General features: G+C 39.4%; 1 protein-coding gene across 4 annotated transcripts in view; it reads right to left on the minus strand.

Annotated features, from left to right (window-relative positions):
* TSPAN9 (tetraspanin 9) overlaps positions 1-20,643 on the minus strand; it is a 192,056-nt gene that overhangs the window by 83,665 nt on the left and 87,748 nt on the right. The gene's annotated exons all lie outside the window — the stretch shown is intronic.

Raw genomic sequence — 20,643 nt, forward strand, 5'->3', positions numbered from 1 at the left:
TTGGCAATAAGAGGACTGAATAGTACATGCAAACTGGATATTAAAAAGCCTTGCTTCTTCTTGAGATCAATTAGGATGACGTACACAAACACACAATGAAAGTATGAAATATTTTAATGTGCAGCTCTGCATCCTAAGATACGGGCAATCAAATTTCTTGCTTCAGTAAGTACTGAGATCAGGGGTCATGAAGGAAAGTTATTTCCCCCCCACAGTACAACACTGCTTAATTGCTTAAATGCATAGAAGTTTTCTTTAATTTTCTTCAGCAACAATAGGTATTGGCCCTAAATAGGGTCAAGAAAGGTCTTGGTACAACAGTTCCAATTAGAGATAGCAAGTGAGTATAGCCAAAGACATTTGGCACATAAGAATATGATAGATTCCTACCATATTATTAATCTGATCAAAAAGGGTTTACATCATTAATTAAAAAAATCTTGGCCACCAAGAAACAATTTCAACAGAAAACTGCATTGAAAAGCAAAAAATAGACAAATCAACCAGGATACAGATCACGTTAGCATGACTTACCCTTATGCATGGCTTGGAAAAAGTGGAAGAGGGTAAGACAGAGAATGGTCATGGACTTGTCAGGGAACAGGCTAACTGTATGGGCTCGTTAACCACAAGCAGTGAAGTGCAGAAGAGCTTCTATGCAGCATGATGCTGGGCATCAAGTATCAGCATTCTCAGAGGAATGCCGTTACTTCAGCACAGAAGTGCAACAGATGAAGGTTAAGTCTTACCTTCCATCACACCTGCATTACTATGAATGCAAGTAAAAAAGGGTTAACTTCTCTTAGAGCAATATCTTGTAACTATTACACCACTGTCCACAGCATCTTCACCCCTCCCAATGTAGCTATTTGCAGCCATTATTAAAATAATTGAATTATTTATTTCATAAAAACACTAACAATAATGCTAACAAATACTTTATTAAGATGATGGCTATCTACCTTTTTGGACTGCTTTCTAGCCAGAATGCTTCTTCAGTATTCACTCTTCACTTCTGTAATCTTCATGCCTTTAGGAGGTCACATGAGTGCCTGACAGCCTCATGTTACATTATCTGTGAATTTCATTGCATAAGACTCAGGGCACTTTCTTTGAAAAGTACTATTCATGACTTCCCAAGACTTCTTTCCAATGACATCGATCACATACACTCCCACAGAGTGTAAAAGCAGCAAGGTAGGTCCTCCACCCTGGCCTAAGAACCTTAAACCAAATGTTTTCTGAAGTGGCAAGGCTGCATGTGCTAAACAAAATGCCAGGCTTCACCATGAAGACTTTAGTTAGCTTGGACAACCCCCATTATTGGAAAGCAAGCAAATGGAAACTTGCTTTCATAAGGACAACTCAGCTACTAAGAGCAATAGGATGAAACTTCCAAAATCCTCCTAGCCAACACCTGTTACTCTTGTATCAGTGAGCAGCATCCCCACTGAAAGGTACACACTATATCCTTTCTCGCTCCTTCGCAAGTACTCTCCTCTAACAGATGGTCAGTTTACACGTGGTAAAGATGCACTGTAATTACAAACTCCATTCTCATTAGCCATCCTCGAAGAATACAACAGCTCTGTCTCACTTTTTCTGATGAGTATGTGCTTCGCTTCATGGTAAACAGCAGCCAGAAAAACAAAAAATACAGTCAATTTCTACACTGGGGTTGTGTGGAAGGGCTGGACTGCAGATGCCCAGGAGACAGAGAGACTATTCACCAAGGGTGGGAACCCTCACTTGTGGGTCAAGGCAGACCCTAGTAATCAGCATGTGAAATTCATCTGTCTTCTGGAAGGATTCACAGAGTGTCATTCATATTCCCTTCACCTTTCAATTACTTTTCTCATTTCAAGAGCTCTCACCACATTTACAATCATTTGCTCTACAATTATTTTCGGAACACAACAATCACAAACTAGAGACATTAGCAGGACTCTGGCTTTATAAAGGCACAGATTTACTGCTTCCCCCTTCCTGCAATTCCTTTTCTCTCCAGTTGGAAAAGCCAGAGGAACAACACAGAGATAAATCACCTTTTTCAAGAGTCATTTACCTTCCGCAGAGTCTACAGACTGTTCTGGATTCAGCATCACTTCAGAATGGAGACATTGTGGACTACTGGAAGTGTCTGCAGAATTACTGACTTCAAAAATCTCTAACACCCTAGAAAAACCATCATCATCTAGAGGTTCTAAGGGGAGGAAGAGCAGTACTGCAGTCAAGACCTTGAATCAAACCCCTGGAGACATGGGTTCAATTTCAGCTCTTTCATAAATCACTCTCTAACTTTATATTCCAGCTCACCATCTGTAAATATATATGGAGGAGTATTTCCCATTTCAGATCACAAACTCTCAGCTGCTGGGAGCACTGTTTACTGTCTTTTCATTCATAATCTCATCAAGCAGAACCTCAGTTGCTGAGTGGTATCCTGAAATGGTACTTTCTGCACATGGCAACGTAGGCAGAGCCCCACAGTGCTCCACTCTAGGTTACCTGCAGGGTCCCAAGAGGACTAGTAGACTCACATAGACAAAATAATAGAAGTTAAAGCTTCTGCCCAAGACAAATTTCTTGGCTGGCAGGTACATACTATGTACTAGGGCTTAAGTTAGTTTTTGCTAACTAGTTTAGCTCTTTGCAGCTCAACTATCAATTTTTCACTTATTTTAAACTTCTCATCAGCCTAGCAAAAACCTGACTGCAACAACCTGCCTCAGATAATTCTGAAACTGAGTATTTGTGACCCATAAGCAAGTCAGTAAAAAGCAGCTATTTTCTACTGCCAGGTCTGACTCCTGGACAGAAAATTATAATTATCAAGACAAGATTATTTTATGTGGCAGTGATGACACACAATCCCTCTCACAGAGAGCTCTATTTTCCATTTCAAGCAAATAGATTTTCTGTCCTGAGCATCAAAAATTTAAACCACTCATATTCCCCAGTGTTTTGTACTGAGCGTGGCTCTCTTCCAAAAGGCAATGTCAAAAAGCAGTAGGGAGGTCCAGTGTTACATCTCAATTTTTTTGCATCAGTTGTGTTTGGTTTGCAGTTATCAAATACAGTTTTGTGGTTTTTTTTTTTCTGCTGACTGTGAACCCTGAAATATCAGCCTTGGGTTTTAGAGACAAGCTAAGCTATTTTCTTCTGTCACACTTTCACGAACAGCAACGCTTCCACAGGCAAGTTCTGTTTGTCGAGAAGTTGATGCAGTTCTGCTGTACAGGGTCTCATTGACTCAACAAAGCCACTATTTCTGTGAAACATGCAGATCTGCTCCTGGGCTGGATAAGCACTAAAAGGACAAGAAGTTAAAAGCTCTCCAAGTTACCTCAGTCACCAGTCAATAGACATGACTACATACATCACAGGTGGCTAACTTACAGCATTTGAGCCATGTATGGCTTGAATGCTGAGTGCACATAACACTCATGGGTCAGCCCTATCCAACTACATACCCAGGTCAGCCTCATGCAGTAACAAAGCAAAGGGACATAAAACAAGTTGTTGTCACCACAGGCTCCCAAATGACTTATAGAAACCCCTTTCCCCAGAGCTCTCCTAAGTATGAGGTATGTACCCTGTGGCATTCCACTGCTGAGAAGTTTAATTCAAGTCTCATAGGGTTGGAAGAGCTGGACACCTGTAAGACACAAATGGCTGCATTAAGTGTCACTTTTATACAGCTCTCAGACCACAAGCAACATAGCTAATAAAATGTCATCTCATCTGCTTGCTATTCCAGAGGTCGTTACAACTACAGCAAAAAATAAAAGGGGGAAAAAAGCAGAGAGATGATCTATAACAGACAGGGGATTTGACCAGAAGGGAAGGGAATTACACAGTGCTACTCTTGGGTCTGCCATGTCCTCCCACATGACCCTGGTTAAGACAGTCAAATCCCCTGTATCGCAGATGCCTACCTCATATTCCTTAATAAAGAGCTTTGAAATTTGAAGAAGGAAGGTGTCTTAACACTCCTTGTCCCTATCTTCATCTCGGACTTTTTATTAGTTTTCCTTTCAGGAGGGTTAGCACAGGAAAAATATTAGGCTTCTCCTGAGCCTTGACTTTATTTGTTTGTTTGTTTGTTTGTTTATTTGTTGAGCTTATGCTCATGAAAGGCAGCAGTAGAAAGCAACTTGCATATAACCACAAAGCAAACCCGGTATCTCCCAAGTCCTTGGGCTTTTCTCACTTTTGACCCCGTTTTTGCTTCAGAAATGAAAAAACTACAAGGTCTTTCACCTACAGCACAGATAAGCAAAATATAAGACACTGTCATGCTTTCCTCTGCCAGTGTATCCGAAACTGATTTGGAAGGCATCATCACCAGGCATCTTTCTGTGAGCAAATCTATTAAAGGAAACCTCTGTAAAGAAATTGCCTCAAGGCTACAGTTCAGTGGTAGCTATGGCAGTGTTCCTGCGCTGCTGGCTTGCACTCACTGTGGAAAGTCCCCATGAAGCCATTAATAAGTGGAGCTCTTTATGCTTTTGCCATGGGATCACATGGGCGTATCAGTCCAGAATGAGCAGGAATCTCTTTTACAAAACCACACTATTCTGAAGATAGAAGAATGGATTCATTTAAGCAGGTCTTCCCAATTCAGTACCTTTGAATAAGAACTGTTAAATAAAAGCTCATGTAATTTGTCAGCTGAAATGTATTTTCTATCCCTATTACTATATTTGAATAAGTAGGCTCTGAAAACAACTTTTAAAAGTATCTTCCTAATTAATACCTTAAACAGAGATAACTTGGGGTCATGTGACTTCAGAGCAACTAAATCAAGGCGAGAGTTTTTGCTTAATGCCAAAGACATTTTAAATTAAGTCTCCCACTAAATGACAGACAACTCCATTCATAGAAAAGAGAAGAAAAACAACAACAACAAAACAGTAAAAAAAGCTAGAACAAGTCCATGCGCCCTGGAAGTCTGCAAATGGAAACATCCTTGTCATTAATCATTCAGACACAGTGATGCTAAACTGAATATTCAAGCCAAGATCCATCTCACTTTGCTTTAGCCATCTACAAAGTAACTATTTAGAAGCTCTTGTAATCATGTTTACCTGTCTGATCTGAAGCGTCTACATTAGAACAAGTTTAACCATAGCCTCTCTGTCAACTACGAAGGGAGCTTTTGGGGAATCTCTCAGATACAGCATCCATAGCATAGATCTCCATAGCAGACATCTCTTAGCATAGATAGATAATTAAGGCAAGATGACTCCTGTCCATGGAGCTGGAAAGACAACAGAGTCTTCAAGACACAAAGAACTCTGTCACAAGCTGTTGAGAGCAAGCTTAATAAATCCTCAGGCACTAGCATCTGGCCAGTCACTGAATAGGGTACCAGGCATTCAGGAGTTTGAAAACTGGCCATCAACCCATTCTTCTTTCAGAGAGCTGACTTCAGCAGCAGCAAAGCCCAGTCAGTGATAAAAGCTTTCAAAAATCCTACTTTTGATTATGGATGTTTGAGTTCAGGACTTCCCTTGAAGTTGTTAGTTTGGTGGTTTTTTTGGTTGTCCGTTTCATTGGGTTTTTTTGCAATTGATGGCTCAGGTATCATTTTCTAAAAATGGATCTCAGGTAGGACTAGGGTACAAGGCTTGATTTTCCAAGTACTTGCACAGATGTTATAAAATAACAACTTTACTGTAAACAATACAGTCTATTAAAAAGACATATTTTAATGGGCTCAACAATTATGAAGTACTCAAAATCAATTTAAGTTAGGCATATTCATGACCAAGAGTACTCAGTCTTTCTCCAATGCCCACTGGTTTCACCCTAGAGAACCAAAAATATTTGCACCCTCTTCTTGCTCCTTCTTCCTGGAGTGCTAGGCAAAAGGCTGCCTCTGCTCACTCTCAAAGAGCTGAGCCGTGCCTTATCATTAGAACACTCAAACTTGATCACGTGTAATGTCATGCTATGTGTGTTTCTTAACCATTTTTAGATTAAAATATTGGAACACCTAACTTAAGCAAAACAAGCACCACAAATACTACCTAATCCTTTAGAGGAAAAATAATTCAGGGTCCATCCAGCACAGTGATGACATTGTCATGTCTCTGTGGCAATCTCTGTGCTCCCAAGGTTTTTCCTTTCAAGTGTATGTTCCTGATTCTGTACACTGCCTTTTGTTTCAGCACTGCTGTGCTCATTCTAGCCCTAAGACAGATCTTAAGTCTATATGGTCTATATAATCATAAGCAGCCATAATTCAATAAGCCTGTTTTTCCTCTTCATGCTATTGGGTTTGAACGTTTTCGTTGCTAAACCTGCCCACAACACATCCTATAACACAGATAACCTTGAGCTGACTACCCAGAAAATACATTGCATCAATGACCAGACATAAATCTGCACTGATACTGCAGCAAAAAGAGCCACTGCTGAAATGAATGCCACATCAGGTTGCAGTCTTGGAAGAACAGACAGAAGTAGGAGACACTACAGGGCAGAAACAATGAAGGAAGAAGCCTCCCTCTCTCCCCCAAGCTGCAATGAAACCAAAAATTATGCCAGAGACTGTCATTAAAGCAGTATTGTAATTACAGCTTCTAGAACCTTTTAGCAATAAGTTGAGGACAGAAAGAAGGTTCTTTAGAAGGTGCTGAGCTTCTTTCAACAGAAAACAGAAAAAAATCTACGATTATCCACTCAAAAATCCGAAGTCGTGTCAGAGAACTCTATGCATGCAGGCATAGTGCTATCAGATTTATAAAAGCGGTGCCTCACACAAGTGCAAATGAACCCTCTCAGCTTTCTCTGATGGAGGCTGGGAAAGAAAGCAAATAAGCCAGCAGCTGTTATTCCTCAGAAACCTGATCATAACCTCATCAGCATCTTTGCTTCCCCCACTCAGTTACTCAAATTTTGAATCACAAAAGGGCAGGTACGACATTAGTACCAGCAAGGCTGGGCATGGAGAACAGATAGGTAGGTGTACAGCTAAACTTGGGACAGCAACAAATTGTGTGCTGTGGATTCTGGCAAAAGAAAGGAGGAGGAAAAGACTAGGGGGGGCAGATGGGAAGAAATGAAGAACTTTTTTATCCTCCCCATTTTCTTTCATATTTCTTTATGACACACACTGTAAAGCTTTAAAAGACAAAAATACTTCTATGTCTATGTTCCCACAAGTAAGAGACCATACAGAATTACAATAGTGTTGTTTTCCTCCTCTTAAATTAACTTTACGCGCATCCTTCTTGAATATGTTTGTTGGAGAACTCTTTGTAGATCTAGCATCAGGATCTCCTAATTGGGGTTGTAAGAGTTCTTGAATAATAGGGCAACGGAAACCATCCCGATCCAAACAAGAAATTCTTTCTCCTTTCCATTGCTCTGGCTCCACTCCCCTATCTTCCTGCTGTGCCGTAATGCTATCTGTTCATTCGCGCTCCTGAGAGCCTCCCAAGATGCAGGAACTGTGACAGCCAATACCTACAGATGAGTTATACACAGAACCACAAAACAAGGTGGAACACCACCAAAAAATACCAACATCAGGGATACAGGAGATAAGGACAGCCTCGAGGAAGAACAAATCTTCTCCCACCTTTTGCATGTCATCTTTTGAGATTAAAAAATAAGGAATGCTACAGACAAATAAAGAGTTTCATGAGGAACACCTTCCAGGGTGGGAAGCACAGAGAGAAAAAAAAAAAACCCTCAGCGGTTAAGAACCAGAAAAATTAGAAGTTACAATTCAAATAACAGTGGAATTTCTGATAATGTGTCTAACTGTACGGCACAGAAGAAAATTAATCCTTAACTTTCTAATTTGGATTTATGGGAGAAGTATATAATCCAGTGGATCTTCAGCATGTAACACACAGCAAGTATTTAAGCTTTCCAAAAGCATGCACTGCTCCAATCCAGGGATATGCCATTTGGAATAGGTTGGGGGGAACTCATTAAATCACTTGTTTATTATTCACACTACAGGAATGTGAATTCTATTGGCAAAATGAATCAATCAGACAGCAAAGAGCTATTCTCTGGAGTCTACATTAATCAGCCCGACAAGCTGTCACTAAGGATTGGGTCAGGCTCATAACATAGCATCCAACTAGTACTGAAAAAAATCCCCGAGACTGCTGAAAGAGGGAACAGTTCACCCATTTAAAGTTGTCCCCAGAGGCTTGTGTCAACCATTTATTACTGCTCACACACAGCTGCAGAAGCTTTTAAGCGAGAAACCTGCATTCTTGGACGTTCCAGAACTGTGTGTGTTGTGATCACATGCTTGATCCCAGCCATTTCTGTAAGGACAAGCAAGATGAAGTATCCTGAAAGAAATACTGTTGGGCTCTAATATTGTCCTCTGAAGAAAACACATTCAGGAACTTGAAAAAGAACTAAAACTAGGACACATGTCAGAACAGATACACTGTTGGGAAACACACAGAGTTGTCATGCAGTCTGCATTTCAATAAAATGTTTAAAAAAACTACCACCTCTATTTCTACAGACTATTTTTCATACAGGCACACTGTTTTGAAGGTTTCGCTGTTCTTCGACCTCCCTCAATGTAAGTCTAAAATATAAAGTATCATTTAAAAAAATACCATGCATAAGAATACACAAAAAAATTAGCTTTTTATTAAAGAACAAAACAAAACAAAACCCCACAACAATTAACCCACCCCAGCCCTAGTAAAAATCATGAACTCCTAAAATCTCATGATTCTGAGATATACACCCTGTTAATGAGACTAAACATAACAGCTAAAACAAGCACTAGCTGGACTGCAGGAGCCCTGATCAGACCAGAAATAAAAGTACTGTGGAAGAAAAAAAAGCAGTCAGCAGTTCTGATAAATACAGTGAAGCAGTGTAACACGTATAGCAATGCATAAAATCAATATACTGTACTAGAGAACACAATCATACACTGCGGCTGCTTGGATGGGGGAGCGATAAGATCAATGTTTTTGTTCTTGTCAGCACTTGCACCAACTGTACGTTCAAGCTGGATGGAGTTTCAAACTAAGTATGACTTCCAGTGACGCAGCTGCACATGGGCTACAAAAACTGCTGAATGGCTCAAAGAAGCACAAGTGTTTTACCTGAAGTGTACTTCAGGAGAGGCTACAAGGGAAGGCAGGCAGATGCACTCTCGGAGGGAGAAAAAATAAAAGGATGAAAGTGTTTAATTGCAGCAATGTCATATGAGTGTAAATGCTCAAACTGAGGAAGAAAACATTTCTGTCCTCACAATAAAGCTTCTTCAACTCACTGAACTCTGTACGGAGTGCTGTGCATGCTGCTGCTCTAAACTTGATGTTAAAAGCAACGCCACAGTACACCAGGACAGCATAAATATTAGTATAAGCATTTAAATCCAGCCCCAGCCTGCACCGGCAAGACTACATCCAGCAGATCAAGGGATGTGATTACTCCACTCTACTCAGCCCTTGTTAGACCACACTTGGACTACTGTGTCCAGGTTTGGTTGTCCCAGCTCAAGAAATTGGGAGACCATCCAGCAGACTGCCACCAAGACAAACAACGGACACAGGTTGCTTCAGGGAGAATTTTGGTGTGGCTACAAGAAAAACTGAGAACAGATTGAATGAATTGAGAACAATTAAACATTGGAATAGATTACCAAGAGAAATGGTGGAATCTCTCTCTTGCTATAAATACTCAAGGCTGAGCTTTACAGGGCTTTGAGTAACATAATCTAAGGCCTTGCTTTCAACAGAAGGTTGGACCAGATGTTCTCTAGAGGTTCCTACCAACCTAGAATTTTTCTATGATTCTATGATCTAAACATATGCTATGATAAGCACTGCTAAATACTACTTTTGCAGTAACCTCATTTTAAATTAGAATTTCTCTGATTTTTCTTCCCATTCCAGTATTAAAATAAAATGCAATGCAATAAAATAAATAAAAACAATAATGACAAGCAGAAAGGAGGACAGTTCACTTTTTCAGAATATCTGTCAGCATCTATTGAAGTTATCAAGCAGCAGGCTTAAAAAGAAGTGCCCTTTCACAGAATACAAAATTAAACAAGTGAACTTACTGCCAGAAAATTTAGGAAGGCCATAGGATAATTGACTCAAAGGAGTTCCATGAATTTGTTCAATTCCTTTAGTGTCTATTAAGCATTCTTTACCATCTACTTTCAAAGACAGGATATACAAACATTTGGTCTGATCCAATATATCTAGTTTTACGTTTGAGCCTCATGAATGGGAGATAAATCAAACCACTAGAAGTCAAACATAGTAGTCTTAACTGTCTTAATTTGTAACCTCATTACAGTTCAATTTAAATGATCACAGCAGAATGATAGAAACCTTACCACTAACATCTAATAAATCATAAAGCACAAGAATGTTTTATTCCAATTAAGTTGCCAATGGAAGAACAGGCTAAGAAACAAAACAAGGAGAAAACCTGACAGTAGTGCCAGCTTCCATTTCTACCTAAAGGCAGAAAGCAAGAGTTAAAATTCCCAAGAAAATGGGATTCCAACCTGCCAAAGTAACAGATAGCTCTACCACACCAAGGTCATACATCATAGCCACCTCCACAGGTCACTTCTATGAGCAGAGTAGATAACACATAAAAAAAAAAAGCCTAAACAAACACAAAAATAACAAAACAGGATCAAAGATAACACAAGCTATCTGCATTGTAAAGTACATCCCGTAAGACACAGAACCAATGTTGCACTGAAAGACATAAACCCAACATCCTCCCAGATGCTGACAGTGGGAAAAAAGATCCCACCAGAGAGTTCTTTTTACATTCCACACACTGAAAAAGCCATTAAAGCAAACATTGCTCTGACAGTAGAAGACAAACATATGGCTTGAGGGGCCATGGAAAGTAGGAAGAATTGTTACTGCCAGACATGCAACAGGAAACTTTTTCATCTTCTTATCTCTACCTTCTCTAAGTGTTAAATGCAATGTTGGTTTACTTATTTATCATTTATGGAATTATTTTATTAGCTGGAGTCATTAAAAAAAAAAATTACAATGGACACCGTAAAGAGAGACATCCCATAGGAAAGTCTTTGCCTGGAAGAGAACTTCAGTTTTCTTAGTGACACTTTGCAGGTGGTGGGGAGATTTAGGATTTATGTTATGTGTCATGAGAAAAATTCCACTCTTCTAGGTACTTCTGGAAGCCGGTGACATGCTAGACCTCTGGAGTACACAGCAAAATAGAAGGATGATCTATAGGTCCTAAAGCTGAAAGAAGTTTTGTGCCCATGGACCATGCTGCACAAACATGTGGAGTTCACAGGTGGCTTGCCTGCATCAAGTCTCTCACAAGGCATGGCGCGTAACAGATGGCCTGTTGCTTAAGACACTTACCAAGGACTTTAGATATCCAGATTCAATTTCAGTTTAACTTTGTACAAGTCTCTTAGTAGGACACATCTACACCATGGATATAGACAGATTTAAGCTGTCTCTGCCCAAGCTAATCTGGAAAAGAAAGTGCAGGGAAGACCGCTGCAAAGACACCCAAGCTCAAAATAGGTGATCAGCAGGATTTCTGAGCTCATGGGAAATACCATGCAGAACTCAACACAAGCCTACCCGTGCTGAACTGCGATGCATGTGGACTTGCTAGTTCTGGTCTCCAATAGCTCCCAGCCCTCTACCCTGTGCTCCACTGCAGACATTCTGTTTGTTTTGGTGGCTCAGCTTTCCATCTGTGTCAGGAGGATAAAAGCGCGGCCCATACTTACAAGGTGTCAAGAGGATAAATATATTAAGTGGTCCTAAGGCACTCTGGGATTATGGCAACAGATGTAATGCCAATTCCTTAAAGCAGTGAAAATGGAGATGACAGGTCAATCAAAACTCTAAGGAAAGAGCAACTGAGTACATAAAGTTTATTTTTTTCTAATTTAACTGTGCCTTTGCATCCAGAGGACACTGCAGAAGAAAAGGCACTCTTTGGGACACAGCAATAGCTAGATGAAGTGGAAAAAGGTGTGGGGGGATGGGGGTGAGGGGTGAGCAGCACAGAATTACAGGACAATAAGATTCTTAACCACCAATTTAGTTTAAAAGTACTGTGAAATGAGACAAAATGAGATGTTTGCATTTCTGAATTACAATCCATTGATAGAAAGCTCTCTTACCTGCTTGAGATCATAACTGCTTGGAAAATCTCCAAGACAATACACAGGAAGAAATGAGTCTTGTGAAGAACCCATGCTACTCAGCAGTGACGCAGCTACTAACAAAATGTAAGTATTCAGCAGCATCATTTAAAGAAAAGTGTGCTTAATACATCAGTCAAGAAGCCTGAAAGAACAAACCTCTGATTCAGAAGTAGCCCTTCTAGTAACTTTCAGTTCTCTAAGATAGCAAATTAAGTGAGAAAATTTGATTGAATAGTACAGTGCCATTTCTTTTCCCTCTGTTTCATTTCTGCATCATTTTAGACTCAGTGATTGTACGTTGCGGTACACAGAGGTGATCATATATGACAGAATTACTCCAAGTTAACTGCTTCCACTGTTAACCATTACACACATTATTTGCACAGTAAACTGCTTGGTTTAAGTTAACATGCTTTGCATCACATGTGCAGCATGGTAGAAACGTGCACACAAGCAACTAAAGCATCTCTGCTAATGACTAGTAATTCGTTAAGCTGATGAACCCCTACAGCTTATAGTCATCTGTTCATAATCTTATCTTCATCCATAGCTCATGATTGTCTTGCTTCATTCTTCACCATGAAAAAATTAAAAAACCATTAAAACCCACCTATTTTAATAAAAAAACCCCCAACTTATCAGTCGCAACTCCTTACAGTGTTAGAAATTAATAATTCTGTAAGTAACAAAGGATTAGCATACCAGTTTCTGCTGGTGCTAATTCCTTGCAGCAACTCTCAATACATCATACACTTTTAAGAATCAACAGCAATGTTATCATCTCCTACTGCAGACCTACAATTTGTACCTACAGCAGTAGAAATTGTACCAGAATGCACATAAAACAGAAGTATGGGGAAATCCACAAAAGAAATAAAAAAGATACAAATTCAATCTCTGATGCCTCATGACTTGCCAGAGTTATATGGGAAGACAGACATACAGATACTAGTTTAATGTATTTTCAAAACTATGTATCCCTGATGCACTGATTAGAAACAGGACAAGGGGTTTTCACGCAGGAGAGTCTGAAGACGGGCATAGAGAGAAACAGGAGTAACAAATGCAGCTTGCAGTGAGGACCAAGCAGATTCAACAAGAATCCATGGCTACAGAATTCCTTCCCCACTAAAACAGAAGCAATATTAGCAAACATTATTCATTCTTTTGACTCTGAAAAGTTAATTCTCATTTTACTGCATTTAACAACAAAAACATAGCAAACACAAGGAGGCAAAGAAAGGAATACAAGAAATAGCAAGCTAGTCATTCTGTGCTTCAGCTTGTATCCCCTTCCAAGGGGTAACCAGCAGCCCTGTGTTCCCAGACAGCACCGAGGCTCTGGGTGAGAGACGAGACGAGAGCCAGCATGTTAACTGTGACACTAAACACTTAAAGACGGGTTCAGATTGGTTACTAAGATTGTAGGGACTAGGCTATGCCTTGATTAAGGACAACAACAAACATCACCAGGGTGTATTGTAACCCTGTGGAAAACGTAGCTGTACCTGCATTACCTGAGCAGTGATAAATCTGTTGTCCACGGTGCCAAGTTTCAAGAGGCATTACTGAAGATGAGCTGTAGATGACTTTTAAATTTCAAACTGGCAGCGGGTCCCAAGAATATTCACAATCCCTGCTACACTGGATGGAGTAGTTAAATGAAAAGGTTTAGACAGCCATGTGAACTTTGGCCCAGCTCAAGAAAAGCAGGAGGAAAGAACCATCATCCCAGTCACATTTCCAAATACTTGGAAGTTCAATTACCTCTGCTGAATAAATTCAGCAATTTAAGTTGCTCCTAAGCAGCAAGGGACTGAGCTGAATGGAGAGCTGAGTTGATTTAAAGCTAATTTGTTTCAGAAAGTTGTGAAATTGCTTTGAGTTCAGTGCCTGCAGCCATTTCTGTAAAGTGATACTAGAAAGATTAAGTTTTATGTGACAAGTTCCCAACAAGTTCAGCAAATGCTCCCTGTTTAATAACACACCTTCAGCCATCCTAGGTTCCTTTACTTGGTTTGGGAGGTGTGGTTTATTTATTTCTGCAAGATACTCAAAGCAAAGCCCAAGGTACCCTGCAGAATTCCTCCTTTGATTCACAGTTTCCATGAGTGGTTGAAAGGTTGGGTAACTTTACAAATTATATGGGATAAACACAGAGGAGCTACTAAGTATAGTATACCATGTTATCTCTGCGACTTGGCTGCCCATTAGGAACATCCTAATTTTACATACAGCAAAACCCAGACTAACCAAACTTTACTTTCCACAAATTGGACTGCATCCTCCCATCTTTTCAACCCAGGTCTCATTCTGTGTCAGCAGCATTTAAATAAGCAAATTAGATGCCTCCTCAGACAGCCAGATAATGGAGTTACAAGCTCATTCTCTACTCGCATGAGGAAGATTATACCCCTTTGGATCAGCCTCTTGCAGACTTACTTACCTGGAAGGCAGCAGGAACAGACAAAAAGGGAACATGCTAACCAAGGCCCCTTCAAGCAGCTTACTTGTTCTGCATGGGTCTAGGAGTCCAGAGGTAATTAAAAACCATTACAGTTATTAAGCTTATTCAAAGTTAACAATAATTGTACCCCATGATTATAAGCATCACTTTATAAAAGTTGATATAATTGTTTTTAAAAGTTAGGGGAATTGAGACACAGAAGGCTGAAGAAATTTGCTTAAGGTCACGCAACTGGAGGATACAAGGAATAGAACCTGAGTCATTTATTTAAAGAAAGATTTAACTCTGGGAGTACGGGGGGGGCAGGGAAAGCTGGAGGTGAGTAATTTGTTTTCCAATTTGAAATTCTTATTCCGCTTCTCACTTTCAATGACTATAAACTTCCCCATATACAAATTATTAAACTATGACCAGCAGGCTACATTATAACAGATGTATAGGACAAATCTGCTTTTTGAGTCATGAATCAACTCATCGTTTATCCAAAATAACAGACAAAAATGGCTCTCACACCTGCCTACAGCTAGCGTAAAAACACTTCCACATTGAAGGAAAACAAAAATAATTTAAAAAAACCAACCCACACCAAAAAATAAAACAACCTGAATAGAATATGCTGTTAGCAAAGAGCAGTTAGTGAGAGGAACACTGTGAAAAATGCCATATCGGATGTCTTCCTAAAACCAGTTATGAGGCCCTCGCCACCTGGATTAACCGGTCTAACTCAGCTCTGAAGCAAACCTCGCTATTTTAAATTAAAACTAGTCTCAGACCTCAAATAATGTTTGAATATTAGTCTGTAATGTCATCGTACAGGTTTTTAAATGGACTTTACTTACATCATATTCATTAGGACACCACACTGTTTGAACTAAATATTACCTTTCCTTCTCCTCCCAGCCAAAATGTTGACATGCTAAAACATTGCTCTCCCCCACTGCGGTGCATGTTTGCACAGGCACACCAACAGTGCTCTACCATTTGGAGGGGAAACTAAAAGCTGGAATCTTTTCACACCTCATCTAGTCCCTACTAAAAACTGAATTCTTCCTGCTAATGTGACTGAAAACATTAGCTTTTTCCAGATTTCACCATCTTGCTTGTTTTGTTGGGGTTTTTGTTTTGGTTTTTTAGTTTGTTTGGGGGTTTTGGGTTTGTTTCATTGGTTTTGAGTAGTCTTACTTTCACAGGTTTGTACCACAACTGTCACCGCACTGCTGACTTATGTCATTAGAGTCAAAATATGACAGAAGTAAATATCGCTATTATGTCAAGAGACAAGCATCCCAGGGTCACTCACTGTGTCTCCCTGTCATTATTCCCTGTGTCAGAAAATGGGGAATATCAGATAATGCAGCCAGAGGGAGGACAACAAAAAAGAGAGAATTTGAATGTGTTTCCTGTTCTAAGCTGTCTGTAGTTAGCAATTTTGTTCTCATTGCAGGGACAAACTGTCCACCCCTCTTAAACCTCAGAGATTAACTTTCAGTTATGTGTAGGGACAAAGTCTCTTCACAAGATTTAACCGTTTGTCCAACAGGTTCACTTAAGCATTACAGCTTTGTACTTCAAACTAAACAGTGCACTATAGTATATGTTCCAGTTTGGTATAAATAAGTATGGATTACCTTATATAAACGATTCTAAAATTCTTAGCTGCTTTACAGTACCAATAGCTCTGACAGCAGCCAGACCCAGAGAATGGACATGTTCCCTTTCTGTTAGTCTGATCTGAGACTTTAGTAATGACCTCCATGGCTGCTGTACTACTGTCTTTGCGCTCACTGATAAACACACAACATTGTTTTTAATCTACAGGAAAAAATATTAATTACTCCTGCTATAAGATTAAATTAGACAAGTAATTAATGCAGAAAAATACTCTCCAGGAGCAACAGTCTTTATCCATTATTTTAGTAACAGAGTGTCAGTGAAATATTTGCTGTATTTGACTTTTTGCTGCTACTTCTGGACCAGCAAGTTTCCAGCCCATCTTTTTCTCTTCCAGTCTTACGATTTAGCGAAAGGAAAATTTTCCCAACCTATTATAAAATTTACTTTGAAACTGAATATTTAATATCTGAATTTGTAAATTTGACCCCACTTAACTTAGATAAATGATAACTTCTGCTTACAATTATACCATTAATAAATAGGTACTATTCCTATCAGATTTTTTTGGTAGTAGTTTAAATATAAACAATTTAACAAATAAACCATATTAAGGATCTTCTTGACTATACTTAGCTTTTCCTTGGCTCTTCCTGAAACACAGAAGATCAGAGATTTAATAATCTTACCATATATTCCCCCTAATAAAATGCATTTTATACTAAAATTAAGCAATGCTAAAATCTAACAAGATGTGTATTATGAATGCTTCACTGTATGTGGACTCATTAACCTTAGTTAAATAAACAGAACAACCCAAAATTTAACCATGACCACAGTCTACTTGCAAAGTTCTCTAGTGAAGTTTTGATAACTTATTCCTGTCACTTCAAAATTTCCCTTTTAGCACCCTATGTAATTCTCATTTCACGAGTGAAATTTCTTTTAAAAACACGTTTTATAGAATTTCCATTTTCTAGCCAGCAAGATTTTCTGATACATTTTGTGAAAATAATTACTGTAATCCTTTTCTCTAAGAAAACAGTGAAGTGAAATCTACCCTAGAAAGACATACACCCTAATGTTTATATTCGGTGATTAACTTTCTTGACAATTAAGCTGCTACCTGTAGAAGCAAAAATCAATATTTTATTTCTTCTGCAGAGCTGTATTGGCTACTTTGCAATCTCCATATGTTTGCACATAATTATTCTTGAAGGCAAACTAAATCAACTAACATTTGTAGTTGCTCGGTCCCTTTGCAAAACATATTATGCACTTAGGATGAATTCAGTGTAAATCATCATCCTAGCCACACAATTAAATACTATAAGCTTCCTTAACCCTCAGCTCAGACTCTCCTAATCTCTAAAAGAAAGCAATGCCAGATGGCCAAGAACAACTGCTAAGAATCAGAGGGCCACAGAGAAATACCTGAAGCTCTTAGTGATATGGTGGAGAAACACCTTCTGTTTCAACTTACTGCTGGGCCCCACTTAGATCAATTTGCTCATACAAGAACCTTCCATGTTAACTAATACACATGTTACTAATTTTAAAAACTGTATTTTGTTGTCATGAATCTAATTCACAAACACTGAATTCTTGCTGGGCAGAAACAACGCACCACCTCTTTACTGTAGTTATCACAGTGACAGTATGTTTGCTACGTAACGACAGAAAGAATCCACTAACCACTGCACTTCTCCATCACCTTCAAATATACATATGTATACACATAAACGTATATATATTAAAATATATGCCATATAAAAATAATGTGTATAATATATAATATACATATATAATTGGTCTTCAAATACATATGAGCTGGCTGCCAGGCTGAAGGAGTAGTAGAGCTCACTGGCCCATGCAGGACAGATTAGGTCCCAGCCTGTGTCAAGAAGCAAATAATGGAAAAAGATTCCTCTTTTTTTATAGAAGAACATCCTTCTTTAGGCCAACGCTGAGAATCATTCAAGACAATAATAGTGCCCAGCATTCTGGGATGCCAAAGGACACCACCAGTCTTCGTTTTCAGAGGAAGCGTCTCAGAAACACCATTTTACTATGGCAGAACAACACTTCCCATGAGATGGGCTTTCTGCTACCGCAGGCTCAGAACAATGCAGCTTTGTGGCAAGCAAGCTGGTCAGCCAGATTGCCTATTGCAGCTGTACAGCTGCTAGACTGGCACCTGTTTAAAGACTCCCTGAAACACAGTTTTTTCCACCTTTGTTTCCAGTTGCCTAAATCAGTTCCTGTTTAAAAAAAACAAACAACCCCCCCCCCAACCCCCACAAAAATGCTTCTTGCCTTTGTCAGAAGGTAACATTGTGGAAGTGGTCTCCTCGCCTCTGAAAACCAAGGAGTCTCAATCTGCTTTGAATTACAGGTTCAGAAAATTTCATGCTTAAAAATGAGTCTTCTCTTTTTAAAAATAAGTCACCTTGCATTACAAAAGATGACAGTCACTGCTCAAGAGCAAGCCACAACTTCATGGTTTTGGACTGGGGTTTCTTAACAGAAATTCAGAAGGAAGCAATGAGAACAGGCAAACCCGGGAATGGGAAAAATGGGTTAAGAAGAAAGACAGGACTGCAATAGCAGGGAGTCCTTCAGGACAAGGTAGGAGCAGAGGGCACTGGCAGAGCTGTGTGCGGAGCCCAGGGCTGAGCTAGCAGGAGGGTTCAGGGCAGGAGTGAGAGATACTGCAAGTGCACAGTGTCAGCAAGGAGCACATACGGAGCCAAACATCCAAAACCTGTCAGACAGCCATAGTAGAACTAATGTAGATTCCAGGTACAAAGCCAGAGGCAGCAAACTACAGAACACCCGTCCGTAGTATGCTTCATTCTAGCTTGCGTTTCCATGAGTAAAAAGAGATGATAATAATATGCATTTGAATGGCTCAAGATGATAAAATAGCCTGGTTAAAAAAAATAAGAATCTAGCAAGACTGCAGTCCTCTGGAAGGATGCATGGGAGTATCAAGACGGGCTTACAAAATTGAATATAAGCTAACTAAAGAAGAAAGGGGGACTTCTGAACAACTTAAACCAGGCTGGTGGATCAAATTTCTGTTGTAAACTACTTTGACAAGTACCTGGCATCTTGCATTTAGCATTTTTCTATAATCTCTCAGATTCACCGTTCTAGAGTATAATTTTCATTCTGTATAGCCTGGTTCATGCAAAAAGCATTTTTAGACAGAGATGTGGTGACAAAGTTTAATAACAGAAAGAAAAGTGGTATAAGCTTCACAACAAAAGACATGGTGGGGAGGGTGTAAAGGGGATTAAAAGGTAAGAGTTGAAGAAGCACAGGGCACTAGAGAAGTGTTCCAGATGGTAAGCTAGTTTTAACCTAAGAAGCAATGTGTTTGTATAAAGGTCCAGTGGGAGCGCAGCAGAGAGAGATGAGCACACAGATGAGGGCTGAAATATTTTTGCGAGTTCAAGGAATAGAAAAAATGGACTCTGAAGGTCTGATGCAGAGTCAAGAAAATTGCTGTTTGGGAAGGAGATAAAAGCAAAGAAAGACATTGCATCTACAGACCTGAGGGGTAAGACATACCTAATGACTGATGATAGAGGACATGAGTAACGGTATCAGAAAAAAGCTGTTCCAAAACTAACCACAACATAAAGCATATGAAAAAAATACTTCCAAGGTGTCAAAGTAATGCAGCATTGGGCCAAATAGCCAATTTGATATAAATCTGGTGTGTTCAAAGTAATTTATTCCAGAAATAGTTAAGGCAACTTTCTGGTAGGGTTTGTGTAGAGAAAAGGAAAAAAAAAAAAATCACAAGTGAACTTTGATCAGATGTTCTTCAGTGTCCAGTTCTACCCTTCTATTTAAGATGCCCACAAGTTCAGTTATTGTAGCATTTCAGTCTATTACTGATAAAAGCTCACTGTTGTATGAGTGGTTCAACACTGTACCAAATCTCCCATTAACTCTTGCTCTTAAAGGTTATTTCAGTAAGTGGGTCAAGATAAACAGAGAAGCTGCTAGTAAGGCTCCTAGTGTGAACAATGATATCTCTACACCAGAGGCAGCTATCAGAACTAGACTGTTAATGCCTCTTTTTCCAAAATAAATCCAGGGATGGTGTTTTCATTTATTCGTGAAGCATACTGTATATTTCTGGATCACAATCATGAATGATTTTGTTCATGTGCCCAAGCTTTGCAACCATCCGGAAAGCAGTGACCTTTGATTTCAAACTAAGCAAACCGATTCATATTGGGCTACATTCATGCATACTCAGTATTTCAATTAGTCTGTGATTTCCTCAACAATACTGTTCACTCAAGGATGCCTAGCTGCCAGATGACTTAACTTTTCCTTCCTCCCTTGTACGTGACAATACTTTGCCCAA

The sequence above is a fragment of the Aquila chrysaetos genome, chromosome 17 (assembly GCF_900496995.4).
Source record: "Aquila chrysaetos chrysaetos chromosome 17, bAquChr1.4, whole genome shotgun sequence".
Lineage (NCBI taxonomy): Eukaryota > Metazoa > Chordata > Aves > Accipitriformes > Accipitridae > Aquila > Aquila chrysaetos.